The sequence below is a fragment of the Bombus pyrosoma genome, linkage group LG9 (genome assembly GCF_014825855.1).
Source record: "Bombus pyrosoma isolate SC7728 linkage group LG9, ASM1482585v1, whole genome shotgun sequence".
Taxonomy (NCBI): Eukaryota; Metazoa; Arthropoda; class Insecta; order Hymenoptera; family Apidae; genus Bombus; species Bombus pyrosoma.
In genome coordinates this window covers 13,306,038-13,330,545 of record NC_057778.1, presented here as the reverse complement: position 1 = coordinate 13,330,545, position 24,508 = coordinate 13,306,038, and the positions used below count along the sequence as shown (strand labels likewise).

The following is a 24,508-nucleotide window of genomic DNA, read 5'->3' as shown; positions in this document are numbered from 1 at the left end:
AATATTCCTCTTCATTGCTCTATTCTTCGAATTTTTAATTTTCGTCAGGTTCTTCATTAATCAAAATGCCAGAAGAGTTTGAAAGCCAAAGTTGCCAATAAATCTCGATTACAGGCATTGCGAAACATAAACTACCAATCAGAATTTTTGGATTACTGTAGTTTCATAGAACCGAAGAAATTAAAAAGATTAAAATTATCAATTTAGAATTCATTTATTTTCGAATATTTTGTAGACAAAAATCTATGAACTCACTATTAATATATATATGACATATAATATAGATACAATTGAAAAACTAATTCCAAAAACTGACAATATGTCTTTGCTCTATTATTTTAATGGTAACTTCCACTATAATTGAGAAATTTGCTAGTCGACTATTATTAAATTATAGTTTGACAATTATTTCCAATCTTTACTAAATTATTATTTGAAAATTATTTCTGCGATGAAACGCTAGTTAAGATATAAAGATACCAACAACCGATCAGGCTCTAGTCAGCAGAGTATTACAAGTAGTGCAACTGTTACAAGTAACAGACGGTCAGATTGTTGAAAGTAACCGTAATTGTATGCTTCAACATAAACCGTAACGATGTCGACGTGTTGCGACCGTGTTCCGTACAGCCGAACTTGAATTTAAGTGCGGCTGAAACACGTGTTCGGTCCGACACACGATGCAAGAAGAAGAATCTGATCTAACGCGTTGAAGAGAAATGGACGGGTCTGACACGAGATGAGAATATTTACTACTATAGCAGAGTCGACATGTCGTTTGACTTTCCACGAACATGACCAGTCCGTGTCGTTTGAAAGGATTTAGGGTGTTCTATTTTCTAGTGAACATTAATTGCATTCTGTCAGATCTGGTTTCTTCGTGTTAACGGGAATAGAGTGACTGCCAAGCTATTTACTTCACTCGACTTTCGTCTAGTTAACATTTGTTATAGTTTAGAGTCCCAACCGAAAAACAGCCGATACCTGGTCCAATTTCATCCTGTTCCAGACTGCTTTACGAGAGAAAAAATTTGAGAAATTCATTTCGGCGAACATTGTACAATTATACCCTATCTGGGTTTACCGACAAAGAAACACGCCTGAAGCAACTGTTCGCGTCTTTATTAACCGATAAATTTCGGTAATTATGTAAATCACCTGGAACATAATATTTATCGGTCGTAGAGGAGGTTCGATCAGTGGTTGGAACTCAGAGGCAATGAACTTTGATGCAAAGAACGATGCGGACAGACGTGGATTCTGGTGGCGCCCTGTTTGAACATAACTCGGAGGAAGGAAGCATCGTGTTCGCGGTTAACAGAACACGTTCTTAAAGTGTAGCTAACACTCTGTAGACAACTCGTAGAAGTAGTAGAAAATGTCTTAGGCATCGAAAGAGAAAACACTTCTCACGGAGAGACACGTGTTTGAAGACAAACACGGTTTATTGACGAAGCTGCGTCTCGTTTTCCGGAACTTCCGATTCTATCGGGCCGCAGCCTGTTCTAATATTTGCGAGCTCGAATGGCCATCCCTTAATCCAACGCTGAAGCTGCCAGTTTGTACAAGTGAACAAACTGGTCAGGCTGTCGTGGAGAAACTCCAGCGAATTCCATTTCGACCAGCGCATCGCGTCGAGTGAAAGTTAAGTATTTTTCTGCGAATAAGTGTATCTTCCTTGTCAAATTCACACGCAAGATTATTCTGTTCGATCACAGAATAGAAAGGATATTCTCGGACTTTACTTGTATCACGAATTTAGGCTTACGACATTGGCAAAATTAAAATCAAGTTTTACGCTGTATCCCGTCCTTGCCGTTGACTGTTTTAGATTTATTACTTGCTAGAGAAATTTTCCATAGATAATTCCATTTTGTATCTCACACGACAAAATCCATTAATAATAACAACAATAACAGTTGTGATTATCTTACGATTACTCGTAACTATGAACCGTTTGTTGGAATGTCAGTAAACGACATATGGTCGACGGACGAATCGATTAATAATAATGAATCGGTGATTCAGACGCACGATACGTGGGTGGTAGATCGAAAAACTACACTCCTTATGCGATAACGCGAACGTTATACAATTTTATTAATTACTTCTCCTACTACGTTTCAAGAACGAATATCTGAACATTTACCAATGTTAATATCCTCAAGTTAATTCCATTAGTTATGGTTACGATTCAAACGTTAGAATATTACTTTTCATAGTAAGGCGCATAATTTATACGATGATATAGCGGTAAACGAGCAACGGAACATCGGTAAAATCCTAAGCGGCAATAGATAGAGGACTTTTGTCACGCAGTAGAGCGTGAATGCATCATGCCGCTTGTATGGCGAACGTCCTCATCCAATTCAACGACCTATGACAGATATTCGAGTTACAATCTGATCTTACAAGATCCATCAGCTTCCTCGATTCTTTGTCACGTATTCTTGTCTGATATCCGATAGGATGGAATATTTCTCTGTATCTTCCATTTGGTTCTCTCTTCTGCGTATACAGAATTGCCCTTCTTAGTTAAAATGTCCTATCTTTTGCTCGATTGTAACCGTACAATATACTGACAAATCTTAGCTGTCAAATCCTCAACTCTGTATAATAACTCCAGACTGACTATTGAAGTTTCGTGCAGCTTCTTCCACCGTGTTTGTCTATCGTCGCTAATGCATCGTATCGTTTGATTCGCGTACGGAGGTATCGCGGAGAAGAGAGAAATTCAGAGAATTTTCTTTTTTTTCTACTCTGTCGAGTTGTCCACAGACCAGGAACCTGGCTTCTACTACTAATCCAATTCACGAATTGGCTCGACTCACCAGCTGAATTCTTACGTTTGATCGACGACAAGATACCTCGGTGAAGAATCACCAGCATCCAATACCGACAAAGCTCGATCTCTTCGAAGCTGTTTCTTCCCTCCTCCAGTCCTCATGATTTAATCATACCAAGTTTGTAAGAAACTTTGCATTTCTTCCATCCATTCATTGAAAAAAGTTCATTGAAAAAATGTTTATCACATTTGGATTAATTCCTACGTCGGTTTGATAAATAATCGCGTAACCTGTATGTAATTATATACTTTAATATATATGTGTTATGTATTATATACTCATATATTTATGCTCTAACTATATAACTGTAGTGGTCGACGAAGGTATTTGAACACTTACGATAGAAAACATTTATGTACACAACGTTGTACGTATTATATAAAACATTTTTAATTTGTTTATTACGAATAAAGTCTCAAATACGATAAGAAGAAACGTGTGCAAACGAATTTGACAAAGAGTAGAGTAGACAAAGTCATCCAAGCATAACGAATTATGTCTCCGGCAAAAAATTACTTTTCCTTGTATGCCCTCGAGACACTAAACGACGGACGATAAACGTTTGCCGTACTGACAGAAACGCATTTAACTTCTTTATGACTTAAAGATCGTAATTGGTGCTCGGTAGTGACATGGTTGTCCTGTTTTTGACGCCAGTCGAAGAACATGAACCTGCGACGCTGACGAATTTACTGCGACATCGATGCGCATTTTATAACCACACGACCATGACAAATAAGACAGAAGTTTTCACGAGAAATTTAAGAACAGCGACATAATAAGACTTTTCCGTGTCACGGAATCAATTGGATTCGAAATACCGACAATTTGCCACGGTTTCGTGGATTACACGATTGTAAATTATAAACTGCTTGCCTCTTTTCAAGGAAGAGATGGTAACTCTCTCGTTTTAGTCGACTCAAACGAATCTTATAAATCCTTTCTCCTTCCTTCGCTTTCTGTTAGTATCATTATCGTCATTGTTATTTTTCGTTACTTTCCAATTCAGTTTTGTTTTTTTATTTATTCCGCTCATAGTCAGAATAACGTAGGAATAGATGTAATTAGTTGATATAATGTCAGAGGATATTAAAATACAATAACATTTCTCTATTCAAATGAAATTATATTTTATATAAACATGTATATTTATATACGAAATATAAAATATAGTTTCAGAATTTTAAAATCAATTTTATAATTATATAAAATAATTCATTTCTTAACGAGTGATATTTCCACAATTTTATATATTGTAATTACAAAATTATAATATAATCTCATCTCATATTTTATGTTTCACATATATGAACATACGTACAATTATATGAAATATAAAATATAATTTCAGTATAACAAAGAAATGTTATTATATATAATATCGAGCGAGCCGGTCGAAAGATCTCCATTTATGGTCGCGTCTATCGTGATTTTAATTCATGAAAACTACCAGCAATGGTGACCGTACAGTATCTCGTCGAATAGCAACGCGGCGATCGTGATAGCGGCAAAGCGAGCGTATTCACGAATACGCCATAAACAACGTGAAAAGTGCAAGTTCGCGAGCATAGATCATATTAACGGCAGCTTGCACTGGGATCACGTGCATTACGAGTTGTAACCGACCATCAATTCCGCCTCGGCTTGGTCCTAATGTTCATTTGTACAGGATATACCGCACGCTTGGTGATCCCACAAGGAATCTCGCGGTACCGCCTCAAAATGGGGATGGAAACCCGTGGAAACACCATTACTAACGTCGATGTTGCACGTTCGTGGAAGTTGTAAATAAAATCAAAGTCTGTAACTTGCCTTGACGCAATGAGATGCCATCGAGGTTTCACCTTTAATGGTAACTTGGTTCTGCCCCATGACGCTAGTTCCCATTATAAATGCAACTTTCCATTGGTATGCTGCTATTCTGAGAGAAAAATTCTCGTAGAAACGGGCATTTCCTGGTTATCGATGACTCTATCCTTTTACAGGATATTGTTTCAAATTCTATGTCTGCTTTCTCGTTCTTTCTTTCCATTATCGGTAATTTTCTTTTTTTAACTTCGCTGCGATCTTGCGGTTGAATTTCTAAACTTCGATCTTGCTCTGATTTTAGCAAATAAGACGTCTAACGTCTTAAGAAGATTTTTAAGATAAAATTGAAAAGTTGCTGTAGATTTATATTTATTAGTATCGAATAAAAATTTGTCGACTTATTCGTGTATTGTTTCTGTGTTCCATTTTAGCTACGTTCAATAGCGATAATACAAATTTGTGTCTCTAATAGTTTCTTTACTTATCTTATCGTTAGTTGTTGAATGTGCGTCTATAGATGAATTTCCAGTTAACAAAAATGGGACAGGAAATAGCGGAACGGCTAGAACGCCAGGAGATTCGTGTTAAAGACTGCCGAAGAAGCATTACGATAAGAAGACCTTTTAGAGGCTCACGACGAATGAAGAATCGAGACCTACTTGTTCCGTCTAGTTGATTAAACGCCTCTGTCTAGAAACTTTGCCAGCTAGATAGTAGTTGGACGCGTCAAATTGTTAGGCAACGTGTTAATGTACGCATATTCTGTGTATCAAGAATGCTGCTCACGTCGTGTGCCTAAATTTCTTCGGGTCAACTTTAGACGTACGTTCGCTCTTAAGTTTTTCAATCAATCGTCACTCTTCGCAATTAAACTCTTCGTCTGTCTTTAAGGATGTCTTCTTGTATAACTAAAAATCCACTGGTGGACCCGTCCATTAACCCACTATCCGTTACATCCTTCGATCAAAGTCTACTATCGAGCTAGATAAAAGACAAATTAACTCCTTCTACATACGACAGATACGACCATTTTTACTATTCTAATAAATTAATGTCCCCGATCCAAGCATAAAGATTAAAGACAGATGGACTCATGGATGGACGAACGAAGATTTTAGTGAAGAAGAAAAAAGGCTTTTAAGCAACGATACAACTTAATCGCACGAGCTCATTTCTTATGAGATTTTGGTATATATACATGTATACAAATTTTTTTCTACTACTTTACGTTGTTGTTATATCGCATAATTCTCAGAATAACAAAAAATGATGGTCTTTTTCTAAACCCAAGGAGAGGTTAACAAGATGCCGAGGAAGCAAGAGGTAGTTAAAAATTGATACTGCAAGCAAGAATGTTCGTTGACTGTTCAATGCAGCGTAATTTAACGGAGAGATGTCGCGGATTTTTTCGTTAAAATCGTGAGCATTTTAAGAAGGTATACGTAATCAGCAGTAAAAGACCGGCGAAAAATGACCCCGATATCTGGCTGCGCATCGGGAATTTTAACGGATAAAGGCACTCTTCCAGTAAGCGATCCACGAAAACTGGACGACGAGCTTTTTATGCAAATCTCAGATAAACAGTCGGCGCGGATGCATGGAACGCGCTCGCTGCCACCGGTTCATGGCAATAACGTAACCAGACGCGGGAGATCAGGAAGGCCTCGAACAACTGGCACCGTGTAATTACCAAGATAATCGTGGTTTCAGCGTGAAAATCATCGTACGCGATCGATAGCGCGATTCGCCAAGACGATTCACCACTCCAAACGAATCTCTTCGTAATTTCGTATTTTCTTTTCCCAAAGCACAATTGGCGACACAATTCGCTTTTCCCAAAGCGAAACACGTTTCCGACATACTACGAAACGTATATATTTTCGCAGGAATGCTAAGAGATAAAAACGTTGACAATAGAAAGCATCAATCTTTTATCGCAGGTCCTTCGACCAGCACCGAAGAAAGTTTCAACAAAAATGTACTTTTGTCGATGGTATCTTTAAGGTGTCTTTTACTAGCATCAGCTTCGAATAAAGATTCTGCGATGTCACCTTCAGCGAGGATTTTGCTTCACGGAGAACTGTATAGAAGACGATGGAATTCTTGCTGGTAACCAAATCGCGGATCAATTTCATCGTCTCGACTCCGTCGTAGATGGCCATCCTTACGAGAATGATGAGACTTGTGATCGTAAATTATTAATTTTATTGGGAAATTTTCCGCATCGGCGCGGGCGGAGCACCGCGAATAACCGGTGCTAGAACGGGTAATGATTTACGTTGACACGTTACAAAATTCGAATTTGCGAGTTGTCGTTGCGCGACTGGCGTAGAAAACAAGAACGAAATGATGAGGGCGGCAAGAAGGTGTAATTATCGAGATTAAAGAAGTCGGAAACGAGCTCACGAGTCTTCATCAAGGCGAGGCGAAACGGGACGAACAAGCGAGCCAGGCGTAATTGCACCGCGAACGAGCAGATCGTGTGATTATCGGTTATTAATTTTAATCGAGTTTCTTTTGATATTCGAAGCCTCTGGCTACGCTTTGATCTCCGTTAATTCCTATATGGGAACTGGCACGAAGTGAATCTGAACCGTGTAATTAGGACGAGTCTGCAAGTAATTAAAGTAAATAGCGCAACAAATAACGGGCGGAAAAGTGATATGCATAATAAGTAAAACAGGAGAGTCGTTGGATAATCAGTAGCCAAGATAAATAACCGTAATTGGGTTTTGCGCAACGTTGCGTGTTCGAGAAATTTGTTTACCGTGAACGCTTCAGAAAATTGAAAATTAAAACGCGGTATATAAATAGCGGAGTAAGGAGATATCTGATCCAATTGATTTTCTTCTTGCTTCGTCCTTCACGGTTTCTTTACGCACCTTCTTTAACACATTTCGCGTGCTATGTGAATTCATTTTAAGGAAGTTTTAGAATCGAGCGAATTTAATGGTGAAAAGTCTACTTAGCCGAAAACTTCTGCACATTGATAAACGATATTTCTTTAGGTAGATGTTTAATGGGTATCCATATAGTTCGATCAGTAGATCGAGAGACATGTTTTTTTGGAGTAATAAAACATTTATCTTTGCTAATTTATTAGTATGATTTGGCTCCTCTTGATATTTTTAAAATTAGATACATTTATAACTGAGAAATTTACGACGCTAATCTGAATGAACGACTGTTTGATCTCTCGATGGTATTCATGATCACGAAGAACAGCTATGCGTGTTTCTCAGTTGAATCAACCCATTGGAATTTATACGATGATCATCACTCTGCCGTGAAATGGTGGTGATAAGAGTACTTTCGTTAAGAGTATCGGTTTTGCTTGGTTGCGATTTGGTTTTAAGGAAATCGGAGCCGCGTCGACATTACTGTGCGCCTCTCGATCCTACCAGCATCCTTTAAATCGTTGTTTTTAGCGGCTCCTTCTGCTCGCGTATTCAATAAACGGACACGTTCCGAGAAAATTGAAATTCCTCTCGATGATCTATCGAATTCTCGATAAATCTTTCCATTAAGCGTAAAACATAGGCCTCGAACATTCAACACCATGTCGTTAATGCCAATTAAGAAACCAGCATTTGAGAACGTTAACAATGTACGAATATGTTGTGATGTGTTGTGATTGTTTTCAATATTAGTGATTGCCTTTATGGATTCAAGCCACAACGTTCTAACATATTGATATGCACGCTAGTGTTCGTAGAAAGTTGGCTACTTATACCTTACAGCGTATGTATAAAATATACTTTTCTTTTTAATCTAATTCTACCTCGTGATGTTACCTCAAGCAACGATATGTATGCTCAGTTAAAATTGATTATATTATTCTACGATGTTCGACACGAAACAGGTACTAGAATTACTAATAAACCGACCAGATGCCATAGATGGTAAATAATGGTCCACACACGCCTCATCCCACAAGCATGCAAATCATTGACATTCAAAAAGAATTAGAAATTACCATTCTCGGTTATTAACCTACACCTTTTTTCTTCTCGGTTAACGTCTGCCCTCTGATTTGAATATCCTTTACGAAGATTTTGTGGTATCATCAGTATGCTAACGTATTACATATAAACCCATGGTACTTACGTGGTTTACCACGGCTATTACTATTCGGCGGAGAAAGAGCGAGTGAACCCGGATCACGCGTCTTACGGTAGCACATTCGAGTGCATGGTTGCACTTAATGCAGACTAACCGCGACTTGCGTTACACGAATACGTCGTTCGAGCATCATGGGATCTGTCGATGCGAGTACCACGGGTTACATTAACGGGTTTGAATGGTTCTACAGTATCGTGGGATTCCTATTCGGATAGATGGAATGAAATTTTCGTGTCAGATGGACGTTATGATAGCTTACATAAGCGATGCTTGACCAATTTCTTCCACATGATTTCCTTCAACAATTACGGTAATCCGTATTGGTAGAATTTGATTCAGGTAGGAAGAGTCTACCTTAAGATGGTTCAACGAATGTTAACGCAGATGTATTCCCCTTGAGGAAATTACGGGATATATTATACGACAACGCGTATGCGAATATGTTTCCTTGATGGAAACGAGATATGCCAATTGCGCGCTTTAAAAATACTTTCTGTGCAACGTGATACGATTCGATTGTGTCCATGGAATGACGCGAAGTTATTAAGATCTGATCGACATATACGTATCAGAAAGAGAAGAACATTTAAGGCATATATTAGTGGAAATTAAAAAAATTTTACGTGCGTCACCGTCATGTATCGTCTTGCGTGAAAAAGTATCGAAATTACTTCATTAATAGCGCATTAAACGCGTTAAACCGGCGAATCTTTTAATTTCCATTAGCATTTTTTAATTCAAACAATACCATTCACAGCAGCTATAAATTTGAATTCCACCCACTGCAGCCAAGATGCCGGTGCTGATTCACACCCCGATAAATATTACAAACGCGCCTCCATAAGAGATTTATAATGGCTCGATGGCAACTTCCGCGAGCTCTTTGTCTCAACAGACCGCCCCTGTTACTTACCTTGGCAACGCCAGGCGTGCCTTCAGCCACTCGAACGCACCGAGCAAACAGCATCGTGGCGGCAAGCTATGCAGCCCCCAAGTGCACCTTATGGTCATCGATGGGAAAAAGCTGGGAGCTCGGATTTATCACCTTCGCTCGTTCCGCTCTCGCCTACGCTACGTAAAGAGCCGTGTCCCGCTACCTTCTCCGTTTCCATTGCCTTTTGTACCGAGCTCGTACGATATTCTCACCACGGATCGTTCGATGAATCGTTTCGTTCTAACGTTTCGTACTTCTAACGCATGCCTGTTCTTGCAATGAATAAATTTCGATGCTAACGCGTATTTGCGATTCGTAGTCGAGGACTGTCAATGACACGGCAAGGACTGCGCCAATTCTGACTTGCGCAGATATTTCCAAATTCTTTCTATACGATGCATCGCTAATTTATCTTAATTAAACGCCACTTATGTTATTAACTTTTGCTATGAAATTAATTCTATTTTCTTCGGCGACCATTGCATTCCGTTATATTTTTTCTCTTTTTTTTTTCTTTTATTACTCTACGACGGTGTAATTACAACAAAGATGGCGCACAGGTAATTCGAGCAGGTAATTCATTGAAATCAGCGTTGGAAAGAAGCAGCGTATATCACGAAAGTAAATTACTTTCTTCCCCCTACAGAGTATCGCGTGTTAACTACATGACTACTCTAAAGGATTTCCGATCCACGTGGTGTATCGTATTTAATTATATATCACGAGAATCACGAGATTGTACGTGTGTTTAATAAACTCGCCGCGATTATCGTCTACGTTTCTCATCGTTCTATAGAGCGCATCCAAAGATTTTGCGGCTTCCATGGCACGAGAGGTTTAATTTTGAAACTTTAATTCATCTTTGATATATAAACCAGTTCTGATTTATAACTCGCATCCGTAACTGGTCCGATATTTCAGTATTCGCACGCGCTGTCTGATACATAAGTACAGTTTGCAGACAAATGATAATACGAGACAGAGTAAATTATCGTAAAGACTGGAAGTATGTTCCGTTAACTTACGCGTATGCATTCGGGATGAAGTTATCAAGAATTAAATAACGGATGGAAAAGACTTTCATTAATCCACTCGACTTCCTCGTTCGTCGATTTTCTTTAGTAGCAGAAACGTGCAGGCTCGGTCATATAAAATTATTTTGTATTTGTTCGGTACGCGAATGATTTAAACATCTTAACGGATAATTCGCGCGGATTAGTCGCATTATCGGTATTTGCACTTTGGAATACGTAATTGCCGCGCTCATAAACTTCTCTGATTATCAGTGAATCGATCAGGCTACAACAGCACCGCGATAGAAAACCAGTTTCGCGGCTCGTTGGTGTGTTTTGCACAATTAAGCAACGATCTTTATGAAACGAAGCAATAACCGCGGCCGCAAGAAATTCTATTTCGCTTTGCCTAGCGTTCAAAGCCATTGATTCATTAGAAACAGCGTTCGACACCTTTGTAATTTTCATCATGCCGCTTAATTAAGATAAATTTTACGATTAATTTCGTTCGTTTGATACTTGACGGGGATAAGACTGTTTCATTTCTCTTCGATGTATCTTGGTGTTGTTTTCAATATCGAAGCTCGCTTCGTAATTAATAATTATCACCTCCCGCTCCCAGCAAAGTAACGTCTGTCAGCGTGAAGAACCAGCCTTCCTGTTAAGAGAAAATAACGTCTAATTGCCTAAGGAAAAGAAACTGCTGCGTTGAAATATCTATCCGATCTGCTTTTATCAACCGGTTACGTAAGTTTTACGACAGTTCAGATCTGGCCAGTCTCGTCCAGCTGTCGATTCGAACTAATTGAATATCACCTTAATTACCTTATCCTTTAACTTATAAAGGTTATTATTTATTAATAACTTTTTGTTCGGTTTCGTTATTTAGAACCTAGAAGAAGGACACTTTGCTACTCATGAATCATCTCGAGGAAGAGGAAAGCGCTTTTTCCAGTTATTTTCTTTGCTGGCAGTTGCGTTATATCGTCGCATCAGCACCGTTTTATCCATTCCAGATCTAAGGATGGTCTATTTTCCGTTCGAGCAATCAGGAATCATCGGGTCGTCGTGCAACTATCGCTTGGAACATGCACACAGTCCTTGTCGTTCGGAAGATTAAATCTCGAAACGGCGACTCGTCGGGATATTGGAAATTTGGTGAGGCGAGCAACTCCCTCCGTCGTGGTTTTTTTTCTGAGGAGGTCACTGAGGAATGCTCATCTTTGGAATTTTACCAGAATCGCGTGGACTTCATCGGAACATATGTCGCATAATTAACGAACCTACATTTGGAAGCTGATTTAGCGCGAAATTCTACACAAAACGACGTGACATGGAGCAATGAAAACGTTCAGAACTGTTTGGCTGGTGTGCGAAACGGTACTATCTCGGTGATATACAGTGACTCGCAAATAATCTGATGATAAATCGTTATAGCACTTGGCGATCAAATCTGTTCGTGATTGCTTATTTTATTTTTGTTCTAGTAGTATCGTTTGCAAATCGACCAAGCTATTCGCGAAACGGAGGACAGGAGAATTCTTTCCTCGATGAAGATATTTTTCGAAGAAGTGGAAACTGGTATCTTTCTTAAAAGACTTCGCGAAACCCGTAAATGAAATTTCTCCGGTGTGATATCATTTCGAGAGGCAATTAAATAGCCTTCAGTCGTTCAATCAAGAGGAAGGTTTCACGCCTCTGTGTAACGGATGTCCTAGAAGATTGCCGACAATCTTCGACTATTCTTTATACACAGAAAAAACCAGTGATTCCACTCGATCTTCGTAACACGACTTGATTCAATTAAAGTAACTAAACAAGAGCGGACATGTCCTAAGCCGGTGACACTGGTTGCCTATTATTATTTCTTTCAATTACGCCACTTTCTTTGACCATGGAGCGTGGAAGAGCGAACGTTCCCTTAAATGGATTTCTAGGATCATTCGCGGCACGAATATAGCACGTGCTACGCTCATTTACTCTAACTGGCTCATTAACACTCTTCTGCCTTGTAAAAGTTCTTTGGAAATCACGATGAACGCATCGATAAAGTCTCTTCCGCGATATTAATAACAATATCTCTCTCAAGCTATACCGTGTATTAATTACAGGAATTAATTAAACAATGTTCCGAAGGTATCTGTTGGCTGGGTCACTAGATCTATTGGATACTTTCTTCAAAAAGCTTTGTCTTTTATTATTATTATTATTATTCATTTCGAGAACATCTTTGGCGACGTCTGTTTCTGTCGGGCAGAAATCAAGACGTACAGTGACTATAAAAAAGTACTTGCACACTTCCTTATCTTTCAATGGGGCGTTTGTTTGGCGAATTTTTGTAGTATTTTTGTATGGAGCTATTACAAAAAACACAAGAAAAACAAGGATGTGCAAATACTTTTGAATCGGAATTTCCTAGCTATATATTTTTAGTATTACTGTCTCTTGCATCGTGTGTTTTACCGCTTTTTGCTTGAAAATTTGTCGAATTGAAGAGGCGGTGTCATTTCGAAGAGGGATTCGAATCGTATTCGAAGTATGAAGAATAATCGAGCGACAGCAGCAGGCGAAATAAAGATTTCTGTTTTCGTGAAAGTGTCACGATAACCAGGGGAATGGCGTTCCATTGGTATTCGTCGACATTCTTTTCGAATGAAACCTTCCTGGAATTGTAACAAAAAGCGTTACACATTGGACGATTTTCGAAATTCTACGTTTCCCTTGGCGACTACCGTTAGTTATATCTTTTCTCTGTTGATCAGGTAGAAGAATGTGAAAAGAACTAGGTGTACGTTTATTCTTGTACAACTTTGACATTACATTCTCGTCTTGTGTCGAGTTTGTAAGCTTCGTTAAAAAATTATCAATCTGATCAACTATCGTTACAGACTTGTGCCAGCTTCTGGACCTCGTTAAAATATTCTAAGCGATTGTTTAATTATAATACACGTACATACCGACCACATCCACGTTGTTTTATCTTACTTATTAAATTAGGTATGTTACGCGTGCTCCTCAACCATAAACACGTCTCCATACTTCTAGAATGTATGGTTATACTTTTCTATTTCGTCATAATAACAGATGGTAGCCGCGTCATGTATTACATCGCCTGACTCCATCCCGTACATTTTACTTCTTTCGTTTAATTTCGAGTCGAGCGCAACCACGATCAACTAGTTGCCGTCAATTGAGACGTATCGCCACAACATTTACGACTTTTTAGATTTATGGATTAACACTCGCGCCTTTTTTATGATTTTATTTACATCAAGATAGCAAAGACTAAGAATACAACAGCAGGCGACACATCTGACAACGAAACCATTTTAGATAAAAACGAAATAATACAACCAATTTAGATTCGACGAATTTCGTTAATGACGATTTGTGGTAAAATTCTCTACGGATCTCCACTCGCAGCAACCTCCACGTGCTGAGATCTGTGGCTGCAAAATTGTCTAGACTCGAGAATGTTTATAGCAAATATCTTTGTAATTCACTTATAACATATTTATTCGTAATAAATATTTGTGTATTCTATTTATAATAACATATAACACTTTTGTAGCGTACTTGCAATTGTTTAAGAAGCTTCAATTATATTATATTTCTTATCTCTTAACTTTTTCATTTTATGAGGCTGATACAGATACTTAGCGCGAACCATTGTTGGCGATACACATAAAGCGATAACACGCTGTTCGTTATTCAAAGTGAGAACAAAGTAAGGAAAAGGTAAGAAGTAAAGAGACACATTGAGTTCAGTCGTTTTAAATATCCAGCTTAGAAGCAATTTAGAGGGACAAGGCATCAGGTAACATCAAAGGTGCCGCTCGGTGTGTCGTCTCTTGTTCTTACTCTTCGACGATAGTGCGAAGCGCGAAAACCGAGCGAACGACCAACGATTCGTAGATCTTGGCAGATTATGGTCGCTATTAAAGGGAATTTTAATGTCCATAACGAGAAACTATCAGCGTCGTTGTTTCCTTCTTACACACAGTATTTGTGCACTTTATCGAACGAACTTTTTCCTACTCGGAAATTACCAGAAAACTTTTCTTCTGCCTGACAAGAATTGCCAAGCATTACGGACTGGTACTCTTCTTCGAATCCGATAGAATCATTAATACGGCGCAGATGTTCTTTGAAAGAATCCGGTTCGTAAGATGTCAGAGAGTGGATAGATATTTCTGTTGAGTTTTTTACGAGCAACGTCAATTGATCCGAGGACTATCACATTAAAGTTCTTTGGTCAAAAAAGTGTTCAAGGTTTTGGAGAATGCCATCCATATCGGTCGCTCCTTCCGGGACGAATCGCTGCGTATTCGGCACATGCGTTATCTCTCGATTTTCACTTAAGCGTATGGTTGCTGAAATATTCGCTGAGCTTACAAAACGATTCGATATCTGTCCACAGCCACGAAACGTGTGATATCGAATGTTTCCTCTTTATTAATACTTTTGTAGCTGGTGCGATGGTTCTGTCACGAGAGCTTCGTGGATACGAAATGTTACTCTGACGTTAAATCAGTTACTCGCGAATTATATTCTCTGTGACGCGTTCTAAAGCAATGTCTTTTCATCTCTATGCAGGAATTATATTAAACGTATCGATTAAATTTTTGTATTATTGTCCATTATTAATCATTGTAATTTTTTTGTTCCAAAATAATGGAAATCCTCAACCTTTCGACGCTCGCTAATTATAACCCGGAATATAGCATAGGATACGTTAGTTGAAATGACTTTGGTTAGGAATAAGCATCGGAAATGATTAGAATATCTTTAGATATCGGGAAATATATATTACCGATCATGGAAATTGTCTTTCAGCAAGTAGCCATTATTATTTATGAGAAAGTATTATAGTGAAATAGATCGGAAGAATTTGTTTAAAATGCGAATATCTTTTAAAAGTATGTTCGAGTATAAAACGACACTTGTTCTAGGATTTTTACTGGATGTATCAACATTCAAAGTTTTAAAACAAATAAAAACTCGATTGAAGTTTGCCCACACTTCCGTGTGAGAGCAATCGCGAGACAGCTTCAGTCTCGATCCTCGCTTTACCTCTGCACTTGACGAGATAGAAGAATCGGAGTGGTTCCGACCAGTAAAGACCGTACTTCTCAGTGTCTTGACAAGGTAACGTGAAAAAGGGAGAAAGACAGAAAGATTCGTAGAGGAACTACTACCGAGCTTGTCTTGTACGATACTCGAATCGAGAAATATTTGCACGATTATTCATAGTTTGACGTTCAACCTCTTTGACATAGATTCGCGTGGGAATCGATATAGAGAGATGGCAATCGATAGAGTTCAATGGATAAACAAATGCCAGAAACAATAGACGATAAGGAAAAAATATGCATTACTATGCTATGCCATACTTCCTTCTATACTATATTTTCTATACTATACTATACTGTACTATGCTATACTATATTGTACTAATTGTATCATGCGTATTCATTACTTCATTATGTACTAAATTCACTGTAAAATAAGCAGCGTAATACGTAGAAATATATAAAGTAGTGAAAAGCAATAAATAAATGTTCGGATGCAAATGTTGACATATTATCATCACGTCTGATTGCACGGTTGCGGTCTACATAGCTGTAATTTCTTCCGTTGAATCCGCTTTCTGATTTTACTTTTAACAAATACGTAGTCCGAAACGATTTGAGTTTTGCCAAGGTTCTTAACGAGATTGTAATGTCCCTTTTCGCGAATCTCCAGGATTTCTCTGTCGTTAAAAATGCATCAACGAATCGTCACGATGAGCATGCACAGGGCGACGCCGCTGAACGCGTTTTGACGCAGCTTGAATCGCTTTCTACCTTTAACCGGCTATTATCGAGTTATACCACTAACTGGAAACGATAACTCGCGAAAGTCATGGTCGAAGGTAAAATGATGAAAGTTGCGTCGTTCCAGCCTGACAAATATTCCGCATTTTCACCTATAAACTCCTTCACTATAAATTCCCAATGTTTCTCCTTGCAAACAAACACCGTAAATCTTACCGTTTCGTTCGTTTAAATATTTATTTTATACTATAAATATTTATTATATTTATACAATATTATATGAGTATATGATATGAATATATATATACATATTCACTCCTGCTTAGAATGTTCACGACGAATATTTATATTTATACTATATGTATATATATATATATATATATATATATATATATATTTATATCCTTATATATATATCCTTTCTAATAAAGAGTAGATAAGTCATTTATTCGTATTATAAATTATAATAAATTACCTCCATGTACTGTCCACATATTATAAAATTCCTCGAATTTTTGGATTTAAATCTTGTTTTAATTTTATGAGTAGCAATCAGCGAAGATTCGTAAATGTTTAAGAAGATACTTAACGAAAAGTTCGAACAAAAGGTCACGTAATTCCAAATTACAATCTTTTCATATTTCGTTCAAACTTCATACGTTTTTTAAATGAATATTTAGAAAAATGCAATTAAACGGAAAATGAGCAGAAGAACGCAGTAGGGATAAATATCGAGTTGTTTGTATAACAATATGTAACGTATCGGTCCCATTAGTCTAACCATCTCGTTGTTATAACTGTGTTAAATCGTAATCTATCAGCGCGCTTCGGCATCTAAAAATGCCAAAACTCGTTCGCGGTCGTGGTCAAACGTTTGAACAATTAAGTTGTTTGGAGAAGAAGGGGTCCAGTAGTTGACGGGTCAATTATTCCAGGCTACGTAATCATACTTAATCGTTCAACATAACGGATTCGAGTCCAATGTGGGTAAATAAAAAGCTCGAGGGCTTTAACTCGCACAAGCGCCTGCCGAAAAACATTATCCTCATAGCGTTGCACATCTGTTCGTGTCGCATACCGACGGACGACCACATCGTATCGATTTGTACCATACACGCGGAATCATGGTTTTTCCTCGTACCACAGCTTATTTATTCTGACCGTTCAGTTACGTGTACCGTTCGCATAGCCTGGGTCCTTTTCGACCCTCGATCCAGGAGACGAAGAATTCTCTGATCGATCGGCAACGACCATCTCGAGGCCGGGGTTAACGCGTGTCCGTTGTTGCGCGATGTCGTTACGTAAGCTTCATGCACGATGCATCGACTGGATGCACCAGCATTCACCGTACGATGAATTTGCAATAATTGAATGCGGCCTCGTCCAACACATTATGAAGGACAAAAGACGTCCAAGTCTTGGAAGTAAAGGAGAAATTTGAGACCGCGTTGGAGACAGAACATTCAATTATTCGAGGAGAATATTTCGTTTACGTTGGTAAGGCACGGGGTCTGATGTTGGTCGTGTGGTCTATAGACTCGCCATCGTGAGCGTTCATTAATGCGTTGGATAGGAGAATGAATACGAACAGGCGACAGGTGAAAAACTTGATAAGAATATGTTTTTTGTGGAGTGGAGTCAAGAAGTGGAGGTAAGACGTGCATGTAAATTAGATTCAACGACTGGAATTTTTTCCAGGATGAGATCGATACTCGGTCGTGAGAAAGTAGCGCAAGGAAATCTTGAATCGCGTCTATAATTCTCCTCGTATTTTCATTCAGATTCCCCGATATATCCAAACGCGAAGCGTTTCTCTCGCGCATGCCAAACCCAGCGTAAGTGTAACTTTCTCTGTGCGATTTATACGCCAGATAGATACAGTTTGAATTTGAACGCGGACAGAAAAACCATCGGGGCTGTGTACGTAAGTCGTTAAAATCGATTTTCATTTCGTTCGATACGAGATCTCGGGATTTTTATCTTGCATCATTGAAACGTCTTAAGTGCACGATTAACAGAAAAATTAAATAGCGTCGTCCGTAATACAGAAAACTTCCAATTATCCGGTACCGCTTTAACCAGTCACATTTTTATCGAAATAAAAGCAATTGGTCAGCGTGGCGAGATGTGATCTCGTTTTAATAAACTTAAAACGTATGATACAGAACGTCGAGTGTTTTCATATAATGAGCGACCAAGTCGTACATTATACGTACATTACACGTACATATATGGATATGCGCATCTTTTTCATTAACAACAAATAAACGACGCTTGGTATACATACATTTCCGAACTAAACGATCATTCGTTTACGCGACCAGCTGTCCGCCGGTTCCATGGGGTCAGTTAAGCAGCAGTCTACTGTAAATACATTGTCCTTTGCTAAATGAAACGACAAACTGGCAGCGTTCGATGGGCAAAATCCTGCTAGGCATAACGGTATCAGCGTGTTTAACTAACCATCCCCAGATCGTTTCCGCGGGCCACTTGCGCCGATCGTTTCGTCGTATATCTTGCAGCTCGATATCGCGTAAATCTTCCCACGTGAACCAGCCAACGATATCACGGATACGTGGTAGTAGATGCGCTGCTTTGTTCGGAGACGACAGAAACAGGCGCCGGAACGCAAGAAGCATCGTAAAAAGACTGATCTTACGAATGACAGGGCTGAATTTTGGGTGGACATTAACGTCCCTTTGAATCGTCGCTATAAACGATTGGCCTCGAGCCACAAGACCGTGGCGGTGGAAAGAAAGTGGTTGGTTTTTTCTGAAAGGAAGAAGAAGAGGAAAACGATCGAATGGCCGATTACTCGCTACTCGTCGCTCTGTTGTCCTTTTTCAGCTCGTGTCACCATATAATTTTGGGTTATGGTAACATTTCGCGAGTGTAATATGGTCGTTTGTAATATGATCGTTATTAAACGTCATGGTCGTTATTTTGACGAAAATACGTCGGAAACCGGCGGGTATGTAACACGTTCCTTACCAGCGTCCCATTGATTCAGATTTCATTCTAAACAGTCAAATAAGTTAGGAAAGAGACAACTTTCAGACAGTCAGCCTTCCGCGTGTTTAGCGAAGTTTAGTCGGTGGTAGAATTTTCTTTTGGAAAATTGCTACACACTGGCCAACTTGTTTCTAAATGCATCTCGACCGCTCTTCGTCAAATAAAGAAATAAATCATGATGAATGAAAAATAAATAAATCAAGTAATAGAATTTATTACGACTTTGATGTGGAAACTTTCGGCAGGATTACAGTAGATAGGGATGTCACTTTTTTTATCAGGGTGGATAGAATATATGGCGAGAAGAAGACAAACGGTCTTCCGATTTTTTTGTCGTTAATTAATGGGCCCAGAGACCGCCAGAAATCGTAAATTCGAACCCTTAAAAACGAACGAAGCCATTAACAGCGCCTGGCTTAACTTTACTGCAAGCAATTCTGCGGGGCTAGTGTTAATGCATTCATTTTCGAGCAAAGACCGGATCACGTTATCGCGGCAAAGACACACCCGCCATCATACCAGTTTAACGAGTAAATTTCGACTTGGGCTCTTGTGTTTTTCTTTCTTCCATGTTCGTTTATTTTCTCTTTCTTTACATCCCAATGACTGGCAACGTTTGTGGCGCATGGTTTCTATGGCATTTTTAATTGGTGAAGACGGCTTTTTAACGAGTTTCAGGCTTCTTGTATTCATGAGAGAACACACCGTAGGTATCGGTTATTTAAGAGCCTAAGAAACATCGCAACGTTCAAAACTTGTTACGACCGAATTCTTGTATCGCAGAAAAGTTGCTGAAAACAGAGTGGACCGTTTCGATGAAAGCTATTAATTTTTTATCCTTCGCCTTGGACATCTCCATCGTCGATGATTGTTAGAAAGAAACTTTTCATTTGAATATTGTAATAAACGTTCCTGAATTTTAAATCCTGTTAATCGTATTAAATTCTTGATGTGAAATTCAAGTTGTCTTATCTTATCGATCCTCTATCTTTTATCTTAATCTGTGCATCTCGTTATAAACAAAAGTTTCACAATGCTGTTAGATGGAGTTTCACTCATCTTTTAGCCGATGTTCGACTAACCGAACTCCTGCCGATTGAATCCACTTGTCTGTATGCGAATTCCTATTACCTGAACGAGAAATCGTATGTAGCGTGGAGAATCGGTAAATGTCAGTTATAGGAACTGTTCAGATAAATGGACTTCTACTGTACTATGAATCATACTTGCAGGTTTCGTATTTCTAATTCTCGTACCGTAACATTCTACATCGAAGCTCTCCGCCAATATCAGTTTCATTAGATACGATTCTCACGTTATCTGGTTTATTCTCGAACGCGGACAAATTTTTACTTATTTTATACAAGAAGAAGCTTTCATTATCACAATATGTTATCGTTTCACGCAACCAAATCTCGATCATTTTTTCAACAGCGATGTCGAAAAATTATTACACGGAAGGAAGGTAATTCCGGAAAATGATACGGTAATACATCATTCATCGATAATACACGATTTTAATTTTCATATATAATTTTTCGTTTTGAAATTATACGGACGACTACAACGTTACTTGTGAAATGATCAAATATTAGGTTGTCCGAAAAGTGTCTTTCTTTCGCAAACGTGTTGTTTACAACAATGCACCTTCACATAAACGTGAAACCAAACTGTGAAATGTCGCGATGTTTATCTCAACAGAACGAAATGGATCGTACGTAATTCGAGAAAATAATATAAAATAAAAAACGTTGTGCGTTTATTATTTCCTCATAAAACGAAAGAAACTTTATGGACAACGTAATATTATTTGTCGAGTTACTCCGTTATCGTTACCACCTAAATTATCGTATCCGCTTATTAATTCCAAGGAACACATAATTTCTACGAAAAATTTCTACAGTTACCATGTTCTTTTCGAGCTCATATCTCATGATAATGTTATGACGTAATTTAACGCGTCTGTGTTAGACGCGTATACATTATTCAGGGGGCCAAGAAACTCGGCGGAAGTACGAACGCGAGGCTGAAACGCGCGAGGGAACCTGTTCTCCCAATCGCGATTAATTGGGCACGAGCGAGAACTCTGGTATTCGCGTCAGGCCCTTGTTAAAGCGATTTACGAAAACGCTCGGCCGCGATTTTTCTTACGCTGCACCGATCCGAGCTACTGTTCGGTACATTAACGAAATTGAAGAGAAATTACCTGGTCGTATGATTATAATTCGTGAAATAATTTTGTCCTTTCTACGAGCTTTACACCGAGCAGCCGTAGTCTCGTTTTACGATGTTTGATTAATAATTCAGCTTTATTTTTTTTGCGAAACAATTTAATAGTTTGTTTCGTTAGACACGATGGAACTTCGTGGTGTAACGAAAATTGTCAGCGAACGAGTGACACGATCTTGTTACCCCGTGACGTAATCGCTTGAAAATCATTAATTCCAGTTCTAAATTACTTGAAACAACAAGGCTCGATACTTAAAACATTATCGAAAGTTTCAGTAAATTTGCAATCCTGAGTTTCGTTTAATCTTCAAAGTTTCTATAAAACGTCCGAAGCTCGAGATTTATCAGGATTGAAAATTGTTAAATATTTATTCAAATATTCAAAATTTTATATCGAAGAGTTTGAACTATTCGAATTTTCATGTCTCTAAGAAGCTAATTACATAGTTGGAAAACAACATTGAAACGTCTATTGCTGCAGGTATAGTGGAACTATCTTCGTACTGGGAAGAGATAGGCGATCGTGAAGATCCTAAGATTCGACTGGCGAGCAGGAAAAAGGTTTCTGGTGAAAATTACCAGAGTAATAACGCTTTCTTAGATAATGAATGTTAACAGCAGCGTAAATCAGTCAATCGATCGAAAGGCACGAATAGATGGCACGAGCCCGAGGGAAGTTGAGTACCGTATTTCATGATAATTAGAGGATTCTCCAAAGACAACGCGTTTTCGAGGAGACGTGTATCGTAAAGCAGCGGTTTTTTCTTGGCAAGTCCTGCAATTCCTTATAGATAGCTCCACTACAACGCCGTTGGCGCACATCGCATTCCGCAAAGTAAAAAACAGCCCTGTCCAATTTATGTGCAAGAACTAGCGTGTGCCTTCCGTTCAGCCTCTGTTTTTTCTCTTATTTCTTCTTTCCTTTGGTCCATCCAAGTGTTATCCAGCTATTTGTATAATCGAAGAAATAGATTCTTAATACAGAGGACGTGAAAGTAATTATAGTATTTACTTTTATTCATATAATACAACACGCTTCCTGTAAAAGGTGTTTTTAATGTTTCGTGACTCCTCGTGATTACCTCTATTTCCTCTCTTTGGTTTTTTTTCACGCTATTCAAAGAGTAACTGTTACCGAATATTAACTTATTCACATCCATAGCTTTTTAATAGTTAAGTGAGGATAATCATTCGATTAGTACATAATCGACTGTCAGACAGGTTACGATGTTTCTTCGTAATAGCCTACGTTTTGCGTCGAGAAATACTTATCTAGTAGATAATATCTATATTATTTGTAAATAACTGTTGTAACTTTAAATACGAAAAAAAGCAATTTCTTTTATCAACAAGTGGTAAACGATCTTTTTCCTACAGTTCAAAAAATGTCTAATCTCGACATTTATGGGTGAAAGTTCATCTGATCGTTGCTTTCGTATCAACTCAAATAGAAGAAAATTTATTTTGCCTCAGCTTATCCCTTGCATTAAATAATAGTTCTTACGTATGCGTATGTACACGATTAAGACGAAGGAGATTTATAAAAAATAAAACGATCCGTATAAATCATACAACGACTCGCGTGTGTTTGATAAAAAGAGTAGTCGTTTATTATCAATCATATTTCTGCATGTACGTGAGCTAGCATACGGATCGCGTGTGCATCGGCAGTTCTTCAAGCGTTTCGTTGAAAGGATGCATCGTTTCTTTTGTATTTCACGCCATTGACTTTCCGAGAAGCGAGTACGATCGTGGCTACACCTCGTTGTCATTTGACGTTTTTCTCTTCTTTTTCAATTAACGTCGGCCGCGCAGGCTGATTTATTTGTCGTTACGAATTGCAGACAACGTGGATGTCTGTGCCAGACTTGGCGGCTATCCAGGATCACCTCTTCCTATAAAAGTTATCCAATCGTGGTTAAATCCATATAGACGTCGTAACAACGACCAATTAATTAACATTTATATTCTTCTCACGCGAACCATGACGTTTCCTTCATCGTGTTTCTCCCATTAAAATATAAATACGTGTTTCCATTCTTATATTTGGTTGCTCTTATTAAAACGGCAATTAAGATTCTGTTACATTCTAGATCAGAGGTTTCCGCATCATTTTATTTAACGAGTGTTCGCCACATTTTACTTTCCAACGATCGAGTTCTTTTCTCTTTCCCTTTCGCACCTTCTCACTTTTGATATCGCAACGTAAACCACAGTAACTTCGCTCAATTAGTTCCAGCTCTATGGACATATCCTTTCCCTATTCATCGAAACGCGTACCAACGAATTAATAGCAACATCATTGAAAATGTCCGCATGTACAATTGCTTCGCCATATCGTGAATCATTAAATTGTTCTTCAACAAAAGAAAGGAAATGAGACTTACCATATATTCCAACTGTGGCCTTAAACCATTAAAACGTATCTGTACAACGTCTTACTAATTAATACACTTCGCTACGATAGTTGTTCGTCCATACCCCTCAAGTCTACCAAGAAGATGGAAATTTGGAATATTCGTAATTTAATAACCAGCTATAATAACAGCACGTAGCAATTACGTAACCTTTTGGTATGCGTTAAACGCACGGAGGAAACCAGCCACATACAGAAACGTTCGTATTGATCATCGCGGCGTGACGTGAACGCCGATCTATCGCGCGATTCTCCATTCCACGCCCTCTTTCAGCCCTCTTCCATCGCCGTGCGAACGAAAAGAATGTTTT

The 24,508-nt window shown here is 38.5% G+C and overlaps 1 protein-coding gene across 4 annotated transcripts in view; it reads right to left on the bottom strand.

Moving 5' to 3' along the window:
- LOC122570993 overlaps positions 1-24,508 on the bottom strand; it is a 78,140-nt gene that overhangs the window by 32,843 nt on the left and 20,789 nt on the right. The window lies entirely within an intron of this gene.